The sequence below is a fragment of the Spermophilus citellus genome (genome assembly GCF_964194105.1).
Source record: "Spermophilus citellus genome assembly, chromosome: 4".
Taxonomy (NCBI): Eukaryota; Metazoa; Chordata; class Mammalia; order Rodentia; family Sciuridae; genus Spermophilus; species Spermophilus citellus.
In genome coordinates, this window is record NC_138185.1 from 129402412 (window position 1) to 129425701 (window position 23290).

The following is a 23290-nucleotide window of genomic DNA, read 5'->3' on the forward strand; positions in this document are numbered from 1 at the left end:
CTTGAGGCCCTGGTTTCTGTCCCCAGCACTGCAAAACAAACAAGCAAACAAAACCAAACCCAAACAAGGTCTTGGACTCAAGACAAATTAGTTTTTTTTTTCTTTAATGTACGTATTTAGGAAGTATTTAGAGAGTACAGTGTGATAATTGGATACATGTATACAGCGTAGTGATCAAAGTAATGAGCGTTTCCATCTGCTTAAACAGTTATTGTTTTGGGAACCTTTGAACTCTTTATTATTAAAGTCTTTATAATATATAATAAGTTGTAAACTATAATTACCTTACTAAGGATAATGTTTTTTTTTAATACAAGCCCCCCACCCTTTTTATTTATATTATTTAGAGTGGGTCGGGGTCTTGTTTTCCTTTTTTTTTAATACTTTTATTTTGTTTTATTTTTATGTGGTGCTAAGGATGGAACCCAGTGCCTGTCATGTTCTAGGCAAGCTGCTCTACCGCTACAACCCAGCCCCAGTAATTTAGTTTTCTAACAAAAATCATTCCTTTGGTTCACACTTTTGCACTTAGTCATATTTCTGTACCACAAATATGTCTACTTTGGGACGATGATAATTAGTGTTTTAGTTAACTTTACTGAAAAGTTCTACCATACTCTCTAAAAAGTAAATCCAGAGCCAGATGAAATTAGTGTTTAATTAGTGTTTTCTCATACTACAAACACTACATTGCTCTGTACAGAAATGTTTTGGTGCAATTAGCTGTCAGTTCAGCCGTTGCTCCTTTATTTGGGCAGAGTATATCCATAAGTGTAGAGACTTAAACTTGAAGTGATTTCTCCTCTAAAGATAAATCCATATGTAGGGATATAGATACAGATATTTAAAATTCAACTCTACTTCGCTTACCTTTTTTATAGTACTTGAGACCCATGACCTTGTTTGTGCATGACTCAAGTGGTCTACTACCGAGCTACCTCTGCCCCCACCTTCCCTCCTTTTTTAAAAATGTATTTTTGAGACAGGATCTTGGCTATATTGCTGAGGCTGACCTTGAACTTGTGGTCCCCTGCTTCACCCTTGGAGTAGTTGGGAATACAGGCATGTGCCACCACATCTGGCTTTATTTTTTAATAGGAATAATTGTAAAGGCTGTAGTTAGGGCCCCAAGTTCTCTTGCACAAATAGACAACGTGAGAAAGACTTCACAATTTTAACTGTGTTTAGTGTGAATCAACGCTATTGTTTAATTTTTTAAAAAAGTAAATAAATTTTAGATTGACAGAACAGCTTATAGGAAGTGTTAACCCACTGTACTTTATACTGGTTGTTTTGCAAATAGGATACTGCCACCTTTGTATGTGGCATGTTATTTTAAGTAGAACCTTGCACCCCTTCTCAAAGTTTATATTAGAATTACCTGGAAACCTTTAAAAAAGAGGCCCAAGCTTAAGAAGTGTAGGACCTGGGCCCCTATTATTATTTTTTCCTCACGAATTCCCAAGGTGGTAGACACCCAAGTACAAGAATCACTAACTGTAGAGTAGAGCCAGAGGATTTTCATCCTGGGAGGAATGGGAATAAGGACATGTAGAAAACAAAGGATGTTTGAGAGAAGCTCCTTTAAGAAATGACAACCATCTTGAAGTATTTGGTAGTCTGTCGTGCTGAAGGATCAGGTTTGATCTGTCTAGAAAGAACCAGGATCAATGGGTAGAAGTTAGAGTCAGATTTCAACTATCTTCTAAGAGAAATTTCCTTTTAAGGGTCTAAAAATAAAATGAGTTGTTTTGTTTGGTAGGCTGTCTTTATTTACTGTTAGTGTCCAGTTGGGGATTTTAGTGTATAGGAGTTGATGTGCTGAAGGAGGAGTTGGGCAAGGCATCCTCAAGTTTTCTATAAACTTTGAGATTTTATGAACTATATGTTTGCAGGTACATGGAGAAAGAAAGAGCAAAAACCAAGTGAGACAGTTGAGCTTAATTGGATCAGAGTTTTCATTTTGATAAGTTGAGTATTAAGTGACAGGATTATTTGATAAAAGACTTTAAGCCACTCTGCTTTGGCAGACTCAAAAGTCTTAAAAATGAACATACTTCTGACATGGACGGACACTCCCAGTTAAAGTAATCTGTATTGATGTAATAAATATGTATGCAAAGCATATCAGTTGTAGCTCTGTTGATATTATGAGCCTATGGGGGGCTAGATCCTCTGGTTCTGCAGTTCAGTGATTCTTGTACCTGGGTGTCTACCACCTTGGGAATTTGGGGGGACAATAATAATAAGGGCCCCGGTCCTGCACTTCTTAAGCTTGGTCCTCTATTTTATAGGTCTCCAGGTAATTCTAATATAAACTTTGAGAAGGGGTGAATGTTCTACTTAAAATAAGATGCCACATACAAAGGGGTTGTAGCTTAGTGGTAGAGAGCTTGCCCAGCATATTTGAGGCACTGGATTCAATCCTTAGCACCACATAAAATAAATAAAGGTATTATGTCCATCTACAACTAATATATATATATATATATATATATATATATATATATATAATATACTCTATTATTATTATATATAATCATTATATATATTATATATAGTATCTCTCTCTATATATATCTATTAGCTGAGGTTGTAACTCAGTGGTAGAATCACAAGTTGGTCTGTGCTTAGCATATTATGTATGAGGTCTTAGCTTCCATTCCCAGCACCAAACAAAAAAAACAAGAAAGACAATATATTAACACATTTAACTTTCACAGTAAACATTTGAACTGGGTACTACTGTCTCCATTTTTCAGAAGACAATACTGAAGTATAGAGAAATGACATAGCTGAATTAGTAACTAGTAGAACCGGACTTTAGTCCTGCCATTGTCAATACCGAGCCAGTACTCCTGTTCACTATGCTGTAAAATTGTAAGCAATCTAGGTATTTCACAGTGATGGTTAGGCCACATCTCTACATGGGGATACTACCAATCCACCATTAAAGTGATGATGTTAGAAGAACGTAAAGACATGAAAAACTGTAAGCGAGAAAAGTAGATTTAAAAACAGTATTCCAGGGCTGGGGATGTGGCTCAAGGGCAGCGTGCTCGCCTGGCATGCGTGCGGCCCGGGTTCGATCCTCAGCACCACATACAAAGATGTTGTGTCCGCCGAAAACTAAAAAATAAATATTAAAGCTCTCTCTCTCTATCGCGCTCTCTCTCTCTCTCTCTCTCTCTCTCTCTCTCTCTCTTAAAAAAAAAAAAACCAGTATTCCATTTTGGTTTTTTAAAAAAAATATTGACATCTGTAAGATTACATGCAGAATTGTTGAGTGATTATTTCTTTTATTTATTTATTTTCTTTGGTACTGAGGACTGAACCCAGGGGTGTTTTACTACTGAGTTGCATTCCCAGCCCTTTTTATTTTGAGACAGGACCTTGCTAAGTTGCTGCAGCTGGCCTTGAACTTGAAATCCTCCTGCCTCAGCCTCCTGAGTAGCTGGGTTTATAGGAATGCACCACCATCCCAACTGTGGAGTGGCTATTTCTAAGTGTAGTTTTATGGGTGATTATTTTCTTTGTGCTTATTCAAATTTTTCAACTTCTGCAATGAATATGAATTATTGTATATTAAAAAGATGTTAATGTTACTTTTAAATTCAGAATTAAAGGTATTTGCATAAGCTAAGGAATTTAAACTTCATACTATTCACTTTATGCAGGATGACTCAGGACTTATACATAAATGTGATTTTGTAAGTGCATGTAATATTTTGAATTTTTTTCAGTTTAATTTCTTCCCATTCTCGAAGTAATGTTAATTGAACAGAGAAAATATCACTGACTTCTACCACCTTACTGTAATTAACTATTTTGTGTTTTCTTCATCTTAGGTGTATATTTTAAATGTTTTATTCATTCCAGTTAGTCATTCTCTAGCTAGATGATTTTAGGCAATTTATTAATCTCTCTGTGCCAGTTTTCTTCTTTATAAAATGGGGATTATCGTAATACCTATCTTATGGTGGTGGTGAGAATTAAATGAGTTAGTACACATAAAGCAATCAGAACAATGCCTGGCACATAGTTAATACCTCAGTAAATGTTAGTGATTATTATTTTATGACCAAAATTCACTGTTCAAAATGTTGGGAACCTAATAGTTTGAAATTAAGAGTTTTTTGGATATAAGCAAGGTAATAATGTTATGCAGTCTTCCAAAGTAGTCCAGTGCAAATATCCTTCTTCAAACGTGTTACTATTTTCTGTTAACATTTTCTGCAGTAAAATATATGAACATTAGGCTAAATGGGATAGATTAGAGATAGCTTCATGTCAGTTCAGAAAAGGTTTTACTACCAAATAAATTATTTTTGGTTTCAGAACTTTTTTTTTTTTAAGTTTTGGAATTGCCAATAAGAAAACCAAACCATTTACTTAATTTTGAGTCCCATTTTATTTTAGTATTAAAACATCTTTTATGACATTATATAGTTTTATAGTACATAGTTTAAAAAATGGAAATAATGGGAAATGTCCACTTGTATCTCCTTTGCTTTAAAAAATGTTAAACCCACCAATTGTGTGATTCTGTTTTTAAAAATATGCTATACCCACGGATACTATGATTCTGTTACATAAAGTACAATTTTTTTTCTAAAAAAAGTCTTGAGAGTTCCTGTAACAGCTTGTTTCTGTCTCATTACATTTGAGGGATAAAATACTTTACTACAGTGGTTTACTAAAGTAGTGATTATATAAAGAATAGTGGGAGGAAGGCCACCATGATACTTGTTTCTAATACATTCCTATTCTGTACATGTGGAGACTGAGGTGGTTATTTACTCGAGGACACAAAATTAGTTTTAATACTGGACTTTGGAATTAGTTCAGTTCTTCTCATGATAAAATTATTGAATGTGTAGTCCTTTTTGACTCCATTGTGTCTATAACACTTACCATGTACCCAAACAGAAAGCGCATTTAAATACTATGGTATGTAAGTGAATGATTTAAAAAATTTCCTTTATATCTTAAATGGCTTATGTGAGTTCTTAGACCTTTGCCCATGTGATTGATTACTCTTACTGTTTTTCTTTATTTCTGTCCATTTACAAGAACCCTTAATTTATTTCCCATTGTGTTATGGTATGAATGCTTGTGTTTCCTAGAAGTTCATATGTTGAACTGTGAGTCTCCAAGATTATGATTTTGGAAGGTGATTAAGTCATGAAGGTAAAGCCCTCAAAGAATGAGATTAGTGCCTTTTTAAGAGACTCCAGAGAGCCAGTTTGCCCCTTCTACCATGTGAGATTACATCAAAGAGACTGCTGTCTAGAAGCTGGCCCTTAATAGAATGAATCTGCTGATGCCTTGATTTTTGGACTTTCTAGCCTCTAGAAGAGTGAGAAATAAACTTCTGTTCTTTGTAAGCCACCCAGTTTATGGTATTTTGTTTATGTAGCTCAAATGGGCTAAGATACTTAGTTTATTTGTGCGTGTGTTAGATATTTACTAGGCTTCTGTTGTCAAATCTTTCCATCATTGATTTCCTCTGTTTTCCCCTCATAATTCACAGCATATGAATGGAGGAAGTTGAATAATTATGATTCCTTGGCCAGTATAAGTTTATGTTGAATAGTTCCAAATGGGCCCTTTCTAATTCATGCTAATTGTTATATTAATTTCATATTTTCTGATGTTTCATATTTCTTCTTATTCTCTTAGAAGATGCTGTTGACTTCTACTTATTGGAAAAACTGTAGGGTATATACCTGCACATTTTTTTTTTCATTGTCACCATAATGAATCTCAATTCTATCATCTTATATTTTGTCAACTAAATGAAAGAGGAATCTTTGCTTTTGTTTTTTTCCCAGGAATCTTGCTGCCATATTTAACTTTTATTCTTTGGTTACGTTGATCATTATCTTTATTGGATTTTCCTCTTTACCTTAAAATGTACAGATTTTTTCGGAAAAAGTAAACTGTAATGAACTGCTGCACTTCTTTACTGCACTTGTTTCCTCCTGTCTGCCTTATTTCTTTTCTTCATTTCAGAAGTTTAAGGATTGAGTTCCAGTTGCTGCTCCCAGCTCTTTTACTACTTAACTGCAATTTTGGAATATTTTATTCAGACTATTGCTTCAGAAGACATTGTTCTTGTTAACAATGTTGGCTTTGTCCTTATTTTATTTAGCCAATATATGCGTGTTAAGTTGATTTTTACAAAGACTGCCAACTTTTTTCTTTGCCTTTCATATTAGTATACCATTCTGGTTTTCTCTGACTACAGATTTTAAGTTTGTCGTGTCATCGTACCCATCAATTCTTGGTCCTCTCCTCCTCTATATGTCTTCTATCAGATAGATGTTTTATATGTTGATGACTCAAGTGTGTACTCTTCAGGTTTGTAGCTCTAGTGGTTTACTGGATGTTTCTACTGGAAGGCTCAAGGAACTTCCATCAGTTCTAGATTTATTATTACCCAGCCTTCTACCTGCTCCCAGGTAGACCCCCTTATGTGTGCAAGAACCTAAGTAGAGGGAATGTTTGTTTGACTGGTTTCCTCCTTATCATCTTGAAGTTGTCTCTGATGCATGTTTTCCTTTATTACTTAAATCCATCATTCAGCATAGTTTTTCTAACTTTAGCTTCTCCTTCTTTTAATCTATTCTTGCTTATGGCTGCCAGAATAATTTTCTTGAAACTTTTTTTTTAACCCATTGCTACTAAATTGAAAGCTCAAGTAGAGAATATTGTGCTGTTGATCTTTGTACTCTCCATTGTGCCAAGCAAAGTGAATTGAACTTAGGCAAAATAAATGTTTAAATGGATCAACATTTGCTCAAAACTTTGAATGACTCCCAGTAGACTTCAGGATAAAGTCCAAATTCTATTTTCTGACTTTCAAACCTTTTCATATTATATTCTGCCTCTTTAGTTTTTTTTTTTTTTTCCCTTACTTCTAAACATTATTAAGCTGGTGCTTCCTCAGTGGTATACCATGCTCACGCACATCTCCTTGAGTTCTTTCCCTGGCCTGTCAAAGCTTGTTCAAGAATGTTTGCCCTGTGCCAGGCACTTTTCTAATCTCTGCATTATGGTAATGAACAACACAAGACAAAAGTTTTGGAGCCGAGATTTGTGAGGAGAGACACAGTAAACAGGTCTATGATGTTAGGTGGTAATGAGTACTATGAAAAGGAATAAATCTAGATAAGGGAATAGTGGAATGGGATGTGGCTGCTACTTTGTATAGTTAGGGAAAGTCCTGAAGTCCTCACTGGACTGAAACCCTGGAGCATGGCATGCAATTATTTAAGTAGAATTTTCTAAGTAGGGGGAATGTGTGTAAGACCCTAAGTAGAGGGAATGTTTGTTTGACTGGTTAGATTTGCTAAACTTTAAATGGCTAGAGCATGCTTGTGGGGAATGATAGGTAAGCTAAGAGAGGTACTGGGGAGCCAGATAATGCTTCAAATGTTGTCTTTTATTTTAGATGGATTCTTGCTGTGTCTTAGGCTAGAATTCTCAATCCTTCAGTCTCAGTCTTCTGAGTATCTCCAATGTTTTCTTTTTGGTGAGGGGATTGAACCCAGGGTCGCTTAACCATTAGGCCATATCCCCAGTCCTTTTAAATTTTTATTTTGAGACAGGGTTTTGCTAAGTTGCCTAGGCTCACTTTGAACTTGTGATCCTCCTGCCACAGCTTCCCAAGCCACTGGGATTACAGGCATATAACACCACGCCCCACTTAGATTTTGTCTTTTGTTGAAGAATCCTTCCTTGACTACTTCATCTTGTTAATTTAAACCTTTAAACTTAGGTAGCGAGGCTGGGGATGTGGCTCAAGCAGTAGCTCGCTCGCCTGGCATGCGTGCGGCCCGGGTTCGATTCTCAGCACCACAAACAAACAAAGATGTTGTGTCCGCCGATAATTAAAAAATAAATATTAAAATTCTCTCTCTTTCTCTCCCTCTCTCCCTCTCTCTTTAAAAAAAAAAAAAAGAAAAAACTTAGGTAGCAACTATATAAGTAGTTTTCAATTTTTTCCATATGTAAGGATGATAATTACATTTGATACATATTCATATTTTTTAAAATGTTGATCTTAACCCACTAAAAGGATTTCTTAGTGTGGTAATTGTAGGTTATGACCTATGGATCTAAACAATCCTGATTTATGGCATGTACAAATATCAAACAAACAAAAAAAACCCTGAACTATAGACTGCTTTTGTTATGTAATTTACATATTTTTTTCTTTTTTTTTCCAACAGTGTTCCATGTAAATTTATTTATTTATTTTTTAAATTTTTTTTTATTGGTTGTTCAAAACATTACAAAGCTCTTGACATATCATATTTCATACATAAGATTCAAGTGGGTTATGAACTCCCATTTTTACTACGTATTTTTTTCATTATTAATAATATATTTTTAAGATTCATATGTAGTGATTGTACATATTTGCAGAGTACAGTGTGGCATTTCAATGTTTGTATACGGTGTGTGATTATTATTGTTCAGGGTAATTACTATATATAATATCACCTCAGATATACATCCTGTCTTTGTGATGAGAATATCCAAAATCCTCTCTGGTCACTATTTTGAAATATCCCATTAATTGTTGTGAACCATAGTTACCCTATTATTAAAACATTAGAAGTTAATACCCTCCTGTCTGGATGTACCTCTGAACCCGCTATTATCTCCTTATTCCTTTCTTTTCCCCATCCTTTCTAGCCTCTGCTAAATAGTATTTTATTTTCTACTTTTTGAGATTTCAATGGAAGTTAACAAGAACATGTTTTATTTGTCTTTCTGTGCCTGAATTTTTCACCTAATATAATGTCCTCCAGTTGTCCATAAGCTGCAAATGACAGAATTTTATTCCTGTTTTATTAAATAATATTCATATATAGATATACTCACATTTTGGTGGTGGTAGGGGCACTGGGGACTGAACCCAGGGGCACTTAACCACTGAGCTACATCCTCAGCCCTGTATATTTTTTATTTTGAGAGAGGGTCTCACTAAGTTTCTTAGGCCCTCACTAAATTGCAGAGACTGGCCTTGAATTTGTGATCCTCATGCCTCAGTCTCTGGAGCTACTGGGATTATAGGCATGTGCCACCACACCCAGCTAATCACATTTTCTTTATCATTTCATCCATTGTTGGGCATCTAGGTTGACTTCATGTCTTGGTTATTTTGAGTAGTGCAATAAATATGTGAATGCAGTTATGTCTTTGACAAAATGATTTTTTTTCCTTTGTATATATATATACCCAATAGTGGGATTTCTAGATCATGGCATTTTTTTCTTTTTCTTTTAGGAACTAACATACTTTTTTCTATAATGGCTGTGTTAATTTCTATTGCCACTAATAGTTATGAGAGTTCACTTTCCTCATCCTCAGCAGCATTTGTTATTTTTTTTGTCTTTCTGATAACAGCCATTCTAAATGATAACTCATCGTGGTTTTTTTTTTTTTTTAAAGAGAGAGTGAGAGAGGAGAGAGAGAGAGCGAGAAAGAGAGAATTTTTTAATATTTATTTTTTAGTTCTTGGCGGACACAACATCTTTGTTGGTATGTGGTGCTGAGGATCGAACCCGGGCAGCACGCATGCCAGGCGAGCGCGCTACCGCTTGAGCCACATCCCCAGCCCTCATCGTGGTTTTGATTTGCATTTCCTTGATGATTAGTGATGCTGGGCATTTTTTCATATACTTGTTGGCTAGTTGTGTATCTTCTTTTGAGAAATGCTTTTCAGTTTATTTGCTCATAATTTATTCAGATTGTCAACCCATTCTTTCCTCTTATGAAATATTTCAGTTAAAAATCGTGACGTTAGGACTGGGGCTATAACTCAATGGCAGAGTGCTTACCTAGCATGTGTGAGGCATTGGGTTCAATCCTTAGCATCACATAAAAATAAATACAATAAGGGTATTCTGTCCATTTACAACTACATTTTTTTTTTTAAAATCGTGACTTCAGTTTTTGTATAGTATTTAATTATAGTACTTTGTTTACTTTGGCAACACAGGTTTATAGTGTTGTACAAGTGTGGAATTAAAGTGGATTTGTTTATTAAATGATTGTTATGCTAGAAACTGCTAGCTAGCTACTAAAATACATATACATGTAAGTTAAACCTTCCTTGACTTCCTGAGGCTTATGGGAGAGGAGAGCTTGTAAACAAACATTTATTATGTGGTAGAATCCATATAATAATGGAAGTATGTTTAGGACACAGTGAGAGAATAAAGAAGTGATTAATTCTGCTGAGCTCAAGGAGAGCTTGTTGGAGAAGGTAATGTCTGAATTGAGTTTTGAAGGCAGGATATTAATGGCTGATTAGGTAAATTGTAAGAGGGAGATTTCTTAGGCAGAACAACACATAAAGGAGCAGTATCATGAGATCAAATAGCACATTTGGGTACTTACAGATAACTCTGTATTGTTATATTATAAATCCAAAGGGGAAATAATGAGTTGATGAGGCTGTAGTGAGGCACAGGCCAGATCTTAAAAGGTCTGAGATGCATTGGAGTTACCATTTATTTAATGATTATGCATTTTAGGTGAAAATAATGTATAGTCAAAATTAATTGTAGGAAGTTGTCACATGGGAAATAGAGATATCATCTCTCAATAAATCTAAAACAGCCACGTTTTCCTCTAGTGATCACTGAGTTGGCCTGCATTTATGGGGCTGTGTTGTACTGGGAGAAAAATTAACATTAAATTCTCATCATTGCAATGAGAAGAAGCATTTGTGAACTGAGATCTATTGAGAAAATGGAGATTCATATTTCATTCTAAAACTAGAATGGTGAGTGGCTAAATTATTTTTTACTTCAAGTTAAATATACATTATAAATCTTACTGTTTTCTATATGTGATTGGATTATGTAATTATATCTACATTTTTGGAAGACATGGATAAATTTGACTAAATCACATTTTTAGACTATTACAATGCACAAATTTAAAACAGACTGGGAGGAATATTTGGACATGCTAATTGACAAATTGTGTGTGTGTGTGTGTGTGTGTGTGTGTGTGTGTATGTGTGTATGTATGAGAGAGAGAGAGAGAGGGAGGGAGGGAGATAGATAGATAGATAGATATTGGGGATTGAACTCAGGGGTGCTCTGCCACTGACTTACATTCCTAACCCTTTTTATTTTTTATTTTGAGCCAAGGTTTTGCTAAGTTGTCCAGGCTGACCTTGAACTTGCCATTCCTCTTGCCTCAGCCTTGTGAGTAGCTAGAATTATAGGCATGTGTCACCTTATCTGGGGAAATCTTTATTACTTTTTAGTTTAATGTGTGTTGGCATAATTTATGTGTTATAGATATGAAACTTATGAACTTATCTTAAACATGAATATCAAATATTTGTTGTCAATAAATATTCTTATCCTTAGAATTATCAATATTTATATTCTAAGTTTCATGGATATCAATAATTTCTTTTTTTTTTTTCTAATCTTTATTTTTTAGTTATTGGCGGGCACAACATCTTTGTATGTGGTGCTGAGAATCGAACCCGGGCCGCACGCATGCCAGGCGAGCGCACTACCACTTGAGCCACATCCCCAGCCCGGATATCAATAATTTCATAATTTTATAGTCAGACACACTGGTATGCACAGGTAGAATGTTATTAAAGAAACAAATGTAAAAGTAGAAAAGGAAAAGGAAAAAGAAGATGTATATCTGATAAATACAGTATACGGAAGTAGGAGCTTAATTCATTAGTACAGTTCCAATTTTTTAAAATTTTTGTTGTTGTTATAGTGGGACACTGTATTATATTTATTTATTTTTATGTGGTGCTGAGGATCAAACCCAGTGCCTCACACATGCTAGGCAAGTGTTCTGCTGAGCCACAACCCTAGCTTAGCACAGTTCCAATTTAATGGTATCTTTTGGTATCTGAAACTCAAGAAACAAAAATAGCTTAGAATAAGGAATCTTTAGTTTGGGGGAGATGAAATTGTACTGTAATATTTAAAACTGAAGTTTAGGGATGTTTTTAGTAGAGTACACAAATATTATGTAGAAAAATTTGAGAGTAACTGTATAAAGACAAAGAGGTTTAATACAATGGAGAAAAGGAGCCCCAACGTGCTGGGTGCTGCCTACAAGAATTTCCTGCTATACAATTTGAAATTTCAAGACTTTTGCCTAAGTTATAGTTCAGAATTTGATTTTTGAGGCTATAACATATATGTTACTTTTACCTGATTTTTTTTTTTTGAGTAAAAATAAATAAAAACTTTAAAAAGGGAGCACAGATAAAGCACAAACATATCAGGACTTGCAAATAAATTTGATAGTTTTCTCCTGGGGTTATGTTATTAAGGATTTAAATGTGGGATGATGGAAATTTTAGCCTCTTTATATCTGAAGAGAAGATGTTTTGCTGATAGTGGTTTACTTTATAAAATGCTTTAGGAACAGTAGGGTGTGTTAGTGTGTAGTCCTAGTTACCTGGGAGGCTAAGACAGGAAAATCACTTGAACTCATGAGTTTGAGGCCAGCCTGGGCAATATAGTGAGACCCTATTGTTTAAAAAAAAAAAAAAAAGTTACAAATAGGTTGGGGTGTAGCATAACTTCAGTGGCACAGCACTCAAGTACAAGGCCCTGGGTTTGATCCCTGACACTGCAGCAAAACAACAAATTTCTAGTAGTTGTACGTAGGGATCAAAGTGAGTAAAAGGGGACTGAAATTCATCCTATTCTTTTATCTCCAGTTTGTGTTTACCCCTTTACCTCCTGCCTTTCTCAGTACTGAAATCCTCTGGAACTTTAGGAAACATAAGTTGAGAAATAATGGATTGGGCTGGGCTAGAATTAGGGGTTGGATGGACTCTTACTGCATTTATATTTTTGATATGAACAGTTGAGTGAAAGGATAGTAATGGAACATTTTGTAGAAATTCACTTGAAGCTGAGTGCAATGGCGTGCACCTGTAATCCCAGTGGTTTGGGACGCTGAAGCAGGAGGATCAAAGGTAATTTACTTTAATTCAAGAAGCATGCAGTTCAGTTGTTTTTAATCAAGTATGATTTTGCCCCCATGAGATATTTGGCTGTATCTAGTGGCAGGCTTGAAGACAGGGAACAGGAAACTCAAAAAAAGAGAAAAATTAGAAGCAGAATCAAAAACTTCATGATACAATCTACAGTAGATTTGAATACAACAGAAGTATCAAACTAGAATATTGAGCAGATGAAATTATCCTCAAAGGCAAAAAGATGTAAATACAAAAGATTGTAAGATATATATATATATATATCAAGAAAGTCTTAATTGGGACTCCAGGAATGAGGGTGAGGGGATATAGAGCATTTGAAGAGATGTTGTAGGGTGTTTCTCAGCCCCAGTGAAAGATACCAATATTTAAGAATCCCAACGAATCCTACTCAGGATAAAAATAAATGCACACCTACACACATGATAAGAAAAATCACAGAAAACCAGTAATGGAAAAAGCTTAAAAGTAGCATGAGTGAGTCCTGGGTTAATCCCTAGCGTGCTCCTGCATGCTTGAGTGTGCGCGCACACACACACACACACACACACACACAGTCACAGGTGCACACAAAGATATGGTTTACCACCAATATATTTCCAGACCCAAAACTGTCAACATCTTATCCATGAAAGATGATTTAAGCAGCACTGTTCTATAGAAATTTTTAAGATGATGGAAATGTTTTTGATCTCGGTGTTGTCCAATATTGTCATAAGCCACATAAGGCATTGCTTATTTGTTTTTGTTTTCAACCACAGAGATATCCTTAAACTTGTGATCTTCCTGCCTCAGACACATAGGCTCTTGAGCACTTGAAAGTGGCTAGTGTGGCTGATGGACTGAATTTTTTGTTTTGCTTATTTTAAATAGTCAAAAAAATGCACACATGCACAGATTGGACAGTGTGTCTTTTTTTTTTTTTTTTTTTTTTGGTATTAGGGAGGCTTTACAAACACTGATCTGTAGTCCCAGTCTTTTTTTTTTTTTTTTTTTTTTTTGGTATTAGGTATTGAACTTAGAGGCACTCAACCACTGAGCCACATCCCCAGCCCTATTTTGTATTTTATTTAGAGACTGGGTCTCACTGAATTGCTTAGTGCCTCTGTTGCCAAGGTTGGCTTTGAAACTTGCGATCCTCCTGTCTTAGCTTCCTGAGCCTCTAGGATTACAGGCATGTGCCACCATGCCTTTAATTTCCTTCTTTCTTTCTTTTTTTAAACTTTTTTGTTGTGTGTGTGTGTGTGTGTGTGTGTGTGTTGCTCGGGATTGAACTCAGGGCCTCACGAATGGTAGGCAAGCACTCTATCACTGAGCCACATCCCCAGTACCCCGAGTCCTTTTTTAATTTTGAGAGTCTTGCTAAGTTACTGAGGGTCTGGCTAAGTTGCTGAGACTGGCCTCAAACTTGAAATTCTTCTGCCTCAGCCTCCCAGATTTCTGGGATTACAGGCCTACACCACAGTGCCCAGTTTGGACAGTGCATTTCTAAAGGATATGTCTAAAGCAGAATGACAGCGATACTAGATGAGCATGGTGATGCACATTGTAATCCCATTGACTTGGAAGCGCAAGTGCAAGACCCTTAGCAATTTAGTGAAACCCTGTCTCAAAATTAAAAAAAAAAAAAATAAAAAGGGTTAGGGATGTGGCTCAGTGGTAAAGTACCCCTGAGTTCAATCCCTAGTACTCTGCCCCTTAAAAAAAAAAAAAAAAGGGCAGAGTGATTCTACATTATAGGAAGGAAAAATGTAAAGTGTAAATGAAAAGTAAAGAAGGTAATATATATTTGGAAAATGAAAATTGATTTCATTAAACAGGAGAAATGTCTAATGAATTAAAAAAAGACAATCTTGTATTTCTAGTAGAAATATTAAAAGGTAAAAATAAAAAAAATGAGGTGCAGAACAGTGTTTAGTATGCATTTTTGGGCATATTAAAAAGAAGCGGAGGATGGAGAATAAGTGTGTATATAAATACTAATTTGTCTATGTTGCAAACAGAAAAATCAAAAAGACAAATAAATAAAATTGTTACCCTATGGTGAAGGGTGGGTGGGAATGGCATGAAGGAAACAAGAATTAAGGTAAGATTCTGAGTATACCTTTTTCAATTTTAACTTTTGAAGTATGTTAAATATTTTTACACTTTCAAAACTTACAGTGAATTAGACATCCCCCCCTTCCGCCCCCAAATCCCTGAGATTAGCTGGGTGAGGTAGTGAGTTTCTATAAGTTGTGCAACTCAGTAGGCTGAGGTTAGGAGAACAGCATGTTGGAGCCAGTCTCAGCAACTTCACAAGACTCTGTTTTAAAATAATAAAGAAAAAGGGTTGGGGGTATAACTCAGTGATAAGTGTTTCTGAGTTCAATCTCTAGTACTGTAAGAAAAAAAAAATCCCTAAGATCAAAAACACTGTTGAGTAAACGAATCTACATATAGAATACAAAATAATTATTTAAATACATGGAGAACTTTTTTTTTCTTCTTTTTCAGTATTGTATATTGAACCTGTGGCGTATTTTTGTTTTGGAACAGGGCCATACTAAGTTGTCCAGGTTGACCTTGAACTTGCAAACTATTCAGCCTCCTGAATAGCTAGGATTACAAGCCTCTCCACTGCACCTGGTGGGAAAAACACGTTTTTTTTTTTTTTTATTTTTTAGTTGTCAATGGATCTTTATTTTATTTATTTATATGCAGTGCTGAGAACTGAACCCAGTGCCTCACATGTGCTAGGCAAGTGCTCTGCCACTGAGCCACAACCCCAGGTCTGGAAAAACACTTTTAAGTAACTTTTGAGTTCCACAGTAAATGGTATATATGCTCAGGACAAAAAGACAGACAAAAAAATTTTAAATTTTATTGCTAGTTTTAATATTGGTGTTTTAATTTAATATCATTTGATATATATCATAGAATAAAGCAAGTTAAGTATTTAATGTGTTAGGAATCAATTGAGATACAAATATAAAAGTAAACTAAGCAAAAAGACCTGGTAATGATTGACTTGAGTTGTGAATGTCAACATGAACTCACGATTTAAATATGTATTTTTAAATTCTACCCATGCATACATATTTTTCTTATCTTCGTGCACTAAAAGGATCTAGAAACAGTGTCACCTTGGTAGACAGACGTACTTTTAATACTTTGATTTTGGTCGTTAAATACTTCTACTTAAAATTGAGTCCAGAGCTCATTCCAGGTCTGGTGCAGGGAACATACATACATAGTGAACCTGGAACATTTTGTGCCAGAAACAAGAAAGCTTTGAAAAATGCAAAAGCCAAATTGAAGAGGCTATTGGACAAAACTGGGACAATCTGAACATCAAAAAGAATAGGAGTAATTTATTGGGAAAGTGAATATTTAATAAAACAGAACACTGAAGGTGACTATCATATCTTTTCCTGAATCTGAAAATTTACAATTAAAAGCTATTATAAATTTAACTGCTTTTCACTAGGAACTGTACTGTAGTCAATTAGGAAAGCCAAATAATAAATGTAAAAGGAATTATGGAATTAGAAAGTCACAATTTTATACAACATGTTGTGAAATAATTGAGATGGGCCAGGATCATTAGTGGGTGTTAAAACTGATTAAAAGAAGAAAAAAAAAAAAAAAACAAAGGTTGACTGGGAATGGGATATTCACATGGTGCAACAGTGTGATGTTACAGATTGCTAGTTGGTCTCTAGGTAAAATGCTCTGAGGGATCAGTCCATCATTTACCTAGTAATTAATCTTGGTATCATTAACAATGAACCAAAAGTTTTATGCTTCCTAATGTGATTCAATATCAAGTATACATCAACAATTATGAAATATTTTTGTCCCAAAATTTAATCTGAATTTCATCAGGCTTTTATTACTTTTAGTTTATAAGAAATACTGGAGACGGAGAAAGAAATTAGGCCTCCAGGTGTAGCTCATTGATAGAGCAAAGGACAGGCATGTATGAGGCCTTGGATTTAATATCCAACACCACAAAATAAAAAGGAAGAAAAAAGAAAATAAAGAAAGAGATTAAATGCTATTTTGAGGAGGCAATAGAAAAAAATCAGAAATGAGATTCAGATGAACTGGCTATTCATCAAATCATTTTCATGGGGGAGAAAGAAAGATGGGTAGAGTAGATGAGAGAGAAGGAAATTGCTATAGAATAAAATTAATATTTAGATAAGGCAGCAAAATGCAGTGGGTGTTAGCAGTAAAGAACATTTTTTTTTTAAATAATTTAAGAAGTAGGATAAAGCAAGATGGCCAGCTTTAAATTTAGAATGTGGATGATGGGCATATAGGTGTGTGTATATATATATAGCATACATGTTATATATATGCATATACATACACTTCTGTATTTGAAAAGTTTTCAATAAAAATTTCAATTTTTATTTCTGTCATTGGGCACTTATTTGTAGTTTCTGTTTTTCTTTTTACAAATGATGTATGTGTTCAAAAATACACAAGATAGGGTAACAGCTTCCTAGCTACCCTTCCTAGGAATCCCTAGGTCAAACAATACTCACATCTTTAGTTATACCAGATGTTGATATATTATTCTTCAGAATGGTTGTACCAGTGGGAATTTTGGATAAGAGAAGCTTGAGATGTATGTCTTCCCTACTTGTGAATTATTTGAGGGCAGGTTCTGTATTAGAGGTTCACACAGATATGTTTGAATAAAATTGTATTTCAGGAGAATTGCCTGGCAGCAGGGTGAAGAAAGTAGAGTTAGGTCAGCTAAGAGGCCATTGTGATGTTTAAGGTATGAGACTATGTAAGACTAGAGGCAGTAGGGAGAAGGAGATGAATATGAGAAATCTTGGGGAGAGAGAATCAAAATGTTTGTTTTCTCTTTGTTGGGCAGGATATTGATGGTTCACTCTTGTGGCTTATAGCAGCCAAGAGTTGATTTGCTTCACTTTATAACAAGCAGGTAAGTTATACTTCTGTAATAATCCAGAGTCATGTACTGACTCATTCCAGTAGAAGTCTATCCTTATCTTCATCCTCTTGGTACACTCAAACCTCATTTGGTCTCTTCTTGAGATAAATATGTGTGATTAAAAAACAAATGAGTGATTTAATGCGATAAAACACAGTGGATTGCAAAGATAAGAATTTAATAAAATGTGTGAGGGTCTGTCTTTTTTCTTTGGAACTGGGGATTGAACTTAGGGGCACTGAACTACATATTCAACCCTTTTTATTTTTTCTTTTGAAATGGGGTCTCCCTAAATTGCTGATACTGGCTTTGAACATGCCATCCTCCTGCCTCAGCTTTCCAAGTCACTGGGATTACATGCTTGTGGCACTGTGCCCAACTGGGTCCCTTTGTCTTTATATGATTTTTTGAAATCTTACAAAGGCCATATCCTCCTTTTTAGAGGTAAAGCCTATCCATTATGAAAGGGATAATTCATCAGATAGAATTTTTCTAAAAGAATGCCCTTATTTCTTATTTTTTTTCTCCATTTATTTATTTATTTTTTTAAAGAGAGAGAGAGAGAGAGAGAGAGAGAGAGAGAGAGAGAGAGAGAGAGAGAGAATTTATTTATTTTTTTAGTTTTTGGCGGACACAACATCTTTGTTGGTATGTGGTGCTGAGGATCGAACCCGGGCCGCATGCATGCCAGGCGAGCGAGCTACCGCTTGAGCCACATCCCCAGCCCTTTATTTCTTATTTTAAAATGTTGTAGAGCTGGGTATGGTACCAAAGTTAAAAAAAAAAAAATTGTAAATTCTAAAGTTGATGCCTTTAAGAAGTTTTGACTAATGGTTCTAGAATATCTTGGTCCAAAAGAAATGTAATGTGAACCACATATTTAAATTTATCTCATAGCTACATTTAAAAAAATCTCAAAAACAAAGTTAATTTGAATGGTATATATTATTTAACCCCATATATGTAAACACTACTTGTTTTAAACAAGTAGTCAGAGTTGTTAATGACCTATTTTTGGTACTAAGTCATCAAAATCTGGTGTGTGTTGTACCTATAGCACATCTCAATATGAACTAGCCACATTTCAGTGTACTGTATCCTCATAGGATTAGTGGCTAATTATATTGTACAGCTCAGTTCTAGAATATACTCAGTAGAAGTCTTTCAACACAGTTTGTTACTGATTTAATTTACTATCATTGATGGTGGCCCTGAGATGATCTTGTTTCAAAGTCCTGTTGATGATTATTAGATAAGTTCTGGCTTCTTGGCTAGATTTTTCTCTATCATACTGACTTGGCAGGTCCAAAAGTGACTGAGGGTCCAAATGAATCATTGGTAATATCTAGATTTATTATATTCATATTTTTCCCTTTTGTTTCAAAAAACAAAGTTGACCTCAGATTTTTTTGGGGGTTAAATTGTCAATTTAAGTTGCTGCCAATAAAAAAAGAATTTTCAGGCAAGTTCTAACTTGATCAATGACAAGGAATTTATAGTTACAAGGCTAGTTTAGGAATTCGTTAAGCTTTCTATTATGTTATTTCCTAGAGTTTGTCAAACTGTCAGCTTAGTTTACATTTAAAAACTTAAATGTTGGGACTGAGATTGTGGCTCAGTGGTAGAGCACTTGTCTAGCATGTGTTGAGGTACTCTGTTTGATCCTCAGCACCACATATAAATACATAAAAAATAAAGGTCCATCAGCAACTAAAAAATATTAAAAAACAAAGCCTTAAATGTTAGGAATTCATTGATTGTCCCAAATATTTTTGGAGTGTCTACTGTGTATCAAATATTGTTCGTTTCATGAATGAGAAATTTATTGGGCATTTGACAGGTACCATAGTCCAGGCACAATGACAAGTTTTAATCAAGTAAACAGTAAATTTACTGTGGTGTGATAGAAGAAGTGATAGAGAGGACACAGGAAGAATATACACGAAGGACTATGTGTTCTTAATTTGAGTTATTTAAGGGGATTGAGGAAGGCTTCTCTGAAGAGATAATAATTTAACTCTGAAAGACAAATAGGAATGAGGGGACTTGAGGATGAGAACATTGTTCTTAGCAGTGAAAATGCTTGTATAATGACCCAAAGGTGAGAAAAAGAGCCTAGTCCAACCAGTGGTGTGTGCCTGTAATCCCAGCTGTTCAGGAGGCTGAGGGGTGGTGGTTCTAAGTTTAAGGCCAATTTTGGGGATAATTCAATAGATACATGTTTTTTAAATTATTATTAAATTAGAACTCTGTCTCAAAAAGGGTCTGGAGATGTAAGTCAGTGATAGAGTACCCCTGTGTTCAGTGTCCAGTCTTGTCCCTCACACCCCCCTAAAAAGAGCCCAGTCCAATACATTGTCTGAGGTATGGAGTTCAATGGTAGAGATGGTGAGTAATGTACATGGGGTGATGGCAACAGGCGCCCAATGTGTAAGGCCTTGTTCCTAAGGCTAAAGAGTTTGTATATGAGTTAACTGAGGAAGAAATTGGTTTCTGTTTAACAAGATTTAAAATATTGGTGGCAAAGTGGAGAAGAGAGAACAAGAAGTGAGGCTTAGACACTAGTTTATAAGCCTGTAAGAGAGAAAGGATGGAGGTATGGATATAATTGTGACAGAAAAGAAAAGCCAGCTGGCAGGTATTTACTGAGGGTCCACTGTATATCAGTGAAAAGAGGTAACAGGAATTGAGAGAGAGTTGGGAGATAAAAGTCATAGATCTTAATGAATTATTGGAGAGGTGAAGAAAAAGAGTCGAGGGCAACATCAAGGTTCTGAGCCAGAAATAAGTCAGTCCTTAGACAATTGAATTTGGAGATGCCTTGGAATTTATAGGTGGAGTACCTCTATAGAGTTGGAAACTTGGAAGCTGACAGGTAATCATGAAATAGAAAGTAGATAATATCCACTAACGTAGAGAATGTAACTGAGAAAGAAAGGAGGAGAGTGCTGAAAATAGAACATTGAGAAATGCCAATATTTAAAGGGGAAAAAAAGGAACCCAGTTGAAAGACAAGTAAGCTACCATTCTTGCCTCCAAGTATTTTATAGTTCAGATAGGTACAACCATTTGATGACCACTGAAAATCAGAGTATAATTTGGTACCAAATTGTAACCCTCTGTTTTGTATGTAATGAAGTTAGGTAGGTAGAGATAGTGGTTACTACATTTGTGGTTCATGAATTCAAAGGGGATATCTGACCTGTGGTCACTAGGACTTAATACTGTGGCCTCTGTCAGAGTGATTATGAGTATAGAGCATGGATTCTGGAGCCAACTGTCTCAGTTCAAATTCCCACTAAGCAGGAAAATCTTGGGCAGTATGACCTTCTGTGCCTGTTTCCAGGTCTGTAAAATGATGATGATAATAATTGCTACTTTATAGTGTTTTAAGATTGAATTAGTTAATGTGTATCAAATTCTTAAGACTGGATATGTGTATAATACATGAATGTTATATATTTATATATATTTATATATGTATAAATGTTAGACATTATCATTATTTAATTATTGGTGAATCAGTGTGTCAAATGAGGGCCCATGTTTTGGCAGAATAACTAGGCACTACAGAGAGAAAAGGTTCCCTGAGCAGGAATGTTTGCTCTATAGAACACACATGATTTTGTGCAGGTATTCATTTCTAAATTGTTAAAAAGTATGATTATGTTAAAATGAACCAACTATTATGTGTGTGGCGCACTAGTAAAAGCATTTTCAAAAATAAATGAAGTGGATGAAAAAAATGCCACAGGAGCCCAGAATGGGCATTTCCTCCACATTCTCAGGGACCAAAAAAAAAAAAAAAAAAAAAAAAAAAAAAATTCCTTTTAAAACAAGGGCTTTGAAGGTGATGAGAGAAAGTCTTGTCTTCCTCATGTGGTAGTGGAATTTTCTTAAGTTACATTACCTAAAGAGAGTTATCCTGGAAGAAAGTTTCTCATGTTTTTTGTGAGTGTGGTTTCATAGGAGACTGGGCCTTGACTGAGTCAGATGGATTAAGGTTCTGGCTTCAGGAGATAGGGACCTTGAGGAGAATCAGTTATTCTTGAGTTGGTACAGTCTTTTAGTAGATAATTTGGCAGTGTCTGTTATGATTAAAATGTGATTTTTAAAAAAATCTGCAATCCTACTTGTCTGAATAATTTCTAGAAAAGTTCTAACTCATGTATGGTATTGAAACATTAAAAAAATTAAGAAATTAAAATGGGATCAAGTAAATAATATACTTCTATATTTCCTTTTCTTACAGTATATTTTCCTATTTGCTGTAACAAATTAGCACAAACTTTGTATCTTAAAACAGAAGAGTTTTTATTTTACAGTTCTGGAGGCCCAAAGAGCTAAAATTAAGATTTCAGGAGGGCTATATTCCTTCTGGAGGCTTTAGGGGAGAATCCCTTTTCTTGCCTTTTCTGTCTTAAAAAGATGGCCTGCATTTCTTGCTGCGTGACCCCTCCCTCCATTGTCAAGGCCAGCAGTGCAGAATCTTTAAATCTCTCTCCCCTACTCTTCATCTCTTTCATTCTCTCTGACTTGATCCTCTGGCTCTCATTGTACACCTGCTTCTCTTGATTCTTTCTGCTCCTCCTCTCTCCCTCTTAAAAGGACCCTTGTGATGCTTTGAACCCACCTGTATAATACAGGTTAATCTTATCTTGAGGTCCTTAATTTAATCACACCTTCAAACTCCCCTTTGATATGTAAGGTAACATAGATTCTGTGAATTGGGATCTAGACGTCTTTGGGGGACCATTGCTTGGCCTGCCACACTCTATAATACTGTGCAGCCACTAAGAAGAGTGTTCAGATCTGTATGTACTAACATAAGAAGATGTCACTGATAAGAGGATTCCAGTTAGGTAAATAAAAAGTTGTAGAACAGTATAATATGATCCCTTTTCTTGTTTTGTATATGTGTTTCTATATGCATAGAGAAGTTCTGGAAGGATATACACTAAACATTTAAATAGTGTTTACTTCTGAGGAGTAAAAACACAGGAAGTCTAGAGATGATTTTGAAGTACATATTTCTTTTTTTCTCTTTTAGTACTGAGGATTGAATCCCAGGATACTTTACCACTGAACCACATCACCAGCCCTTTTTATTTTTTAATTTTGAGATAGGTTCTTGCTAAGTTACTAAGGCTGGCTTCAAATTTGTGATCCTCCTGCCTCAGCCACTCTCCAGTTGCTGAGACTACAGGTGTGTATCATCACACTTGGCAAAATGATGCTTTTTCAGCATCTAATGTTCTACATTAAAGGCATCTAATTTTAATGAAAAGCTTTTAAATAAATAAAAATTTGTTTTTAAT

The 23290-nt window shown here is 35.2% G+C and overlaps 1 protein-coding gene across 8 annotated transcripts in view; it reads left to right on the top strand.

Moving 5' to 3' along the window:
* GABPB1 (GA binding protein transcription factor subunit beta 1) overlaps nucleotides 1–23290 on the top strand; it is a 62227-nt gene that overhangs the window by 3363 nt on the left and 35574 nt on the right. The gene's annotated exons all lie outside the window — the stretch shown is intronic.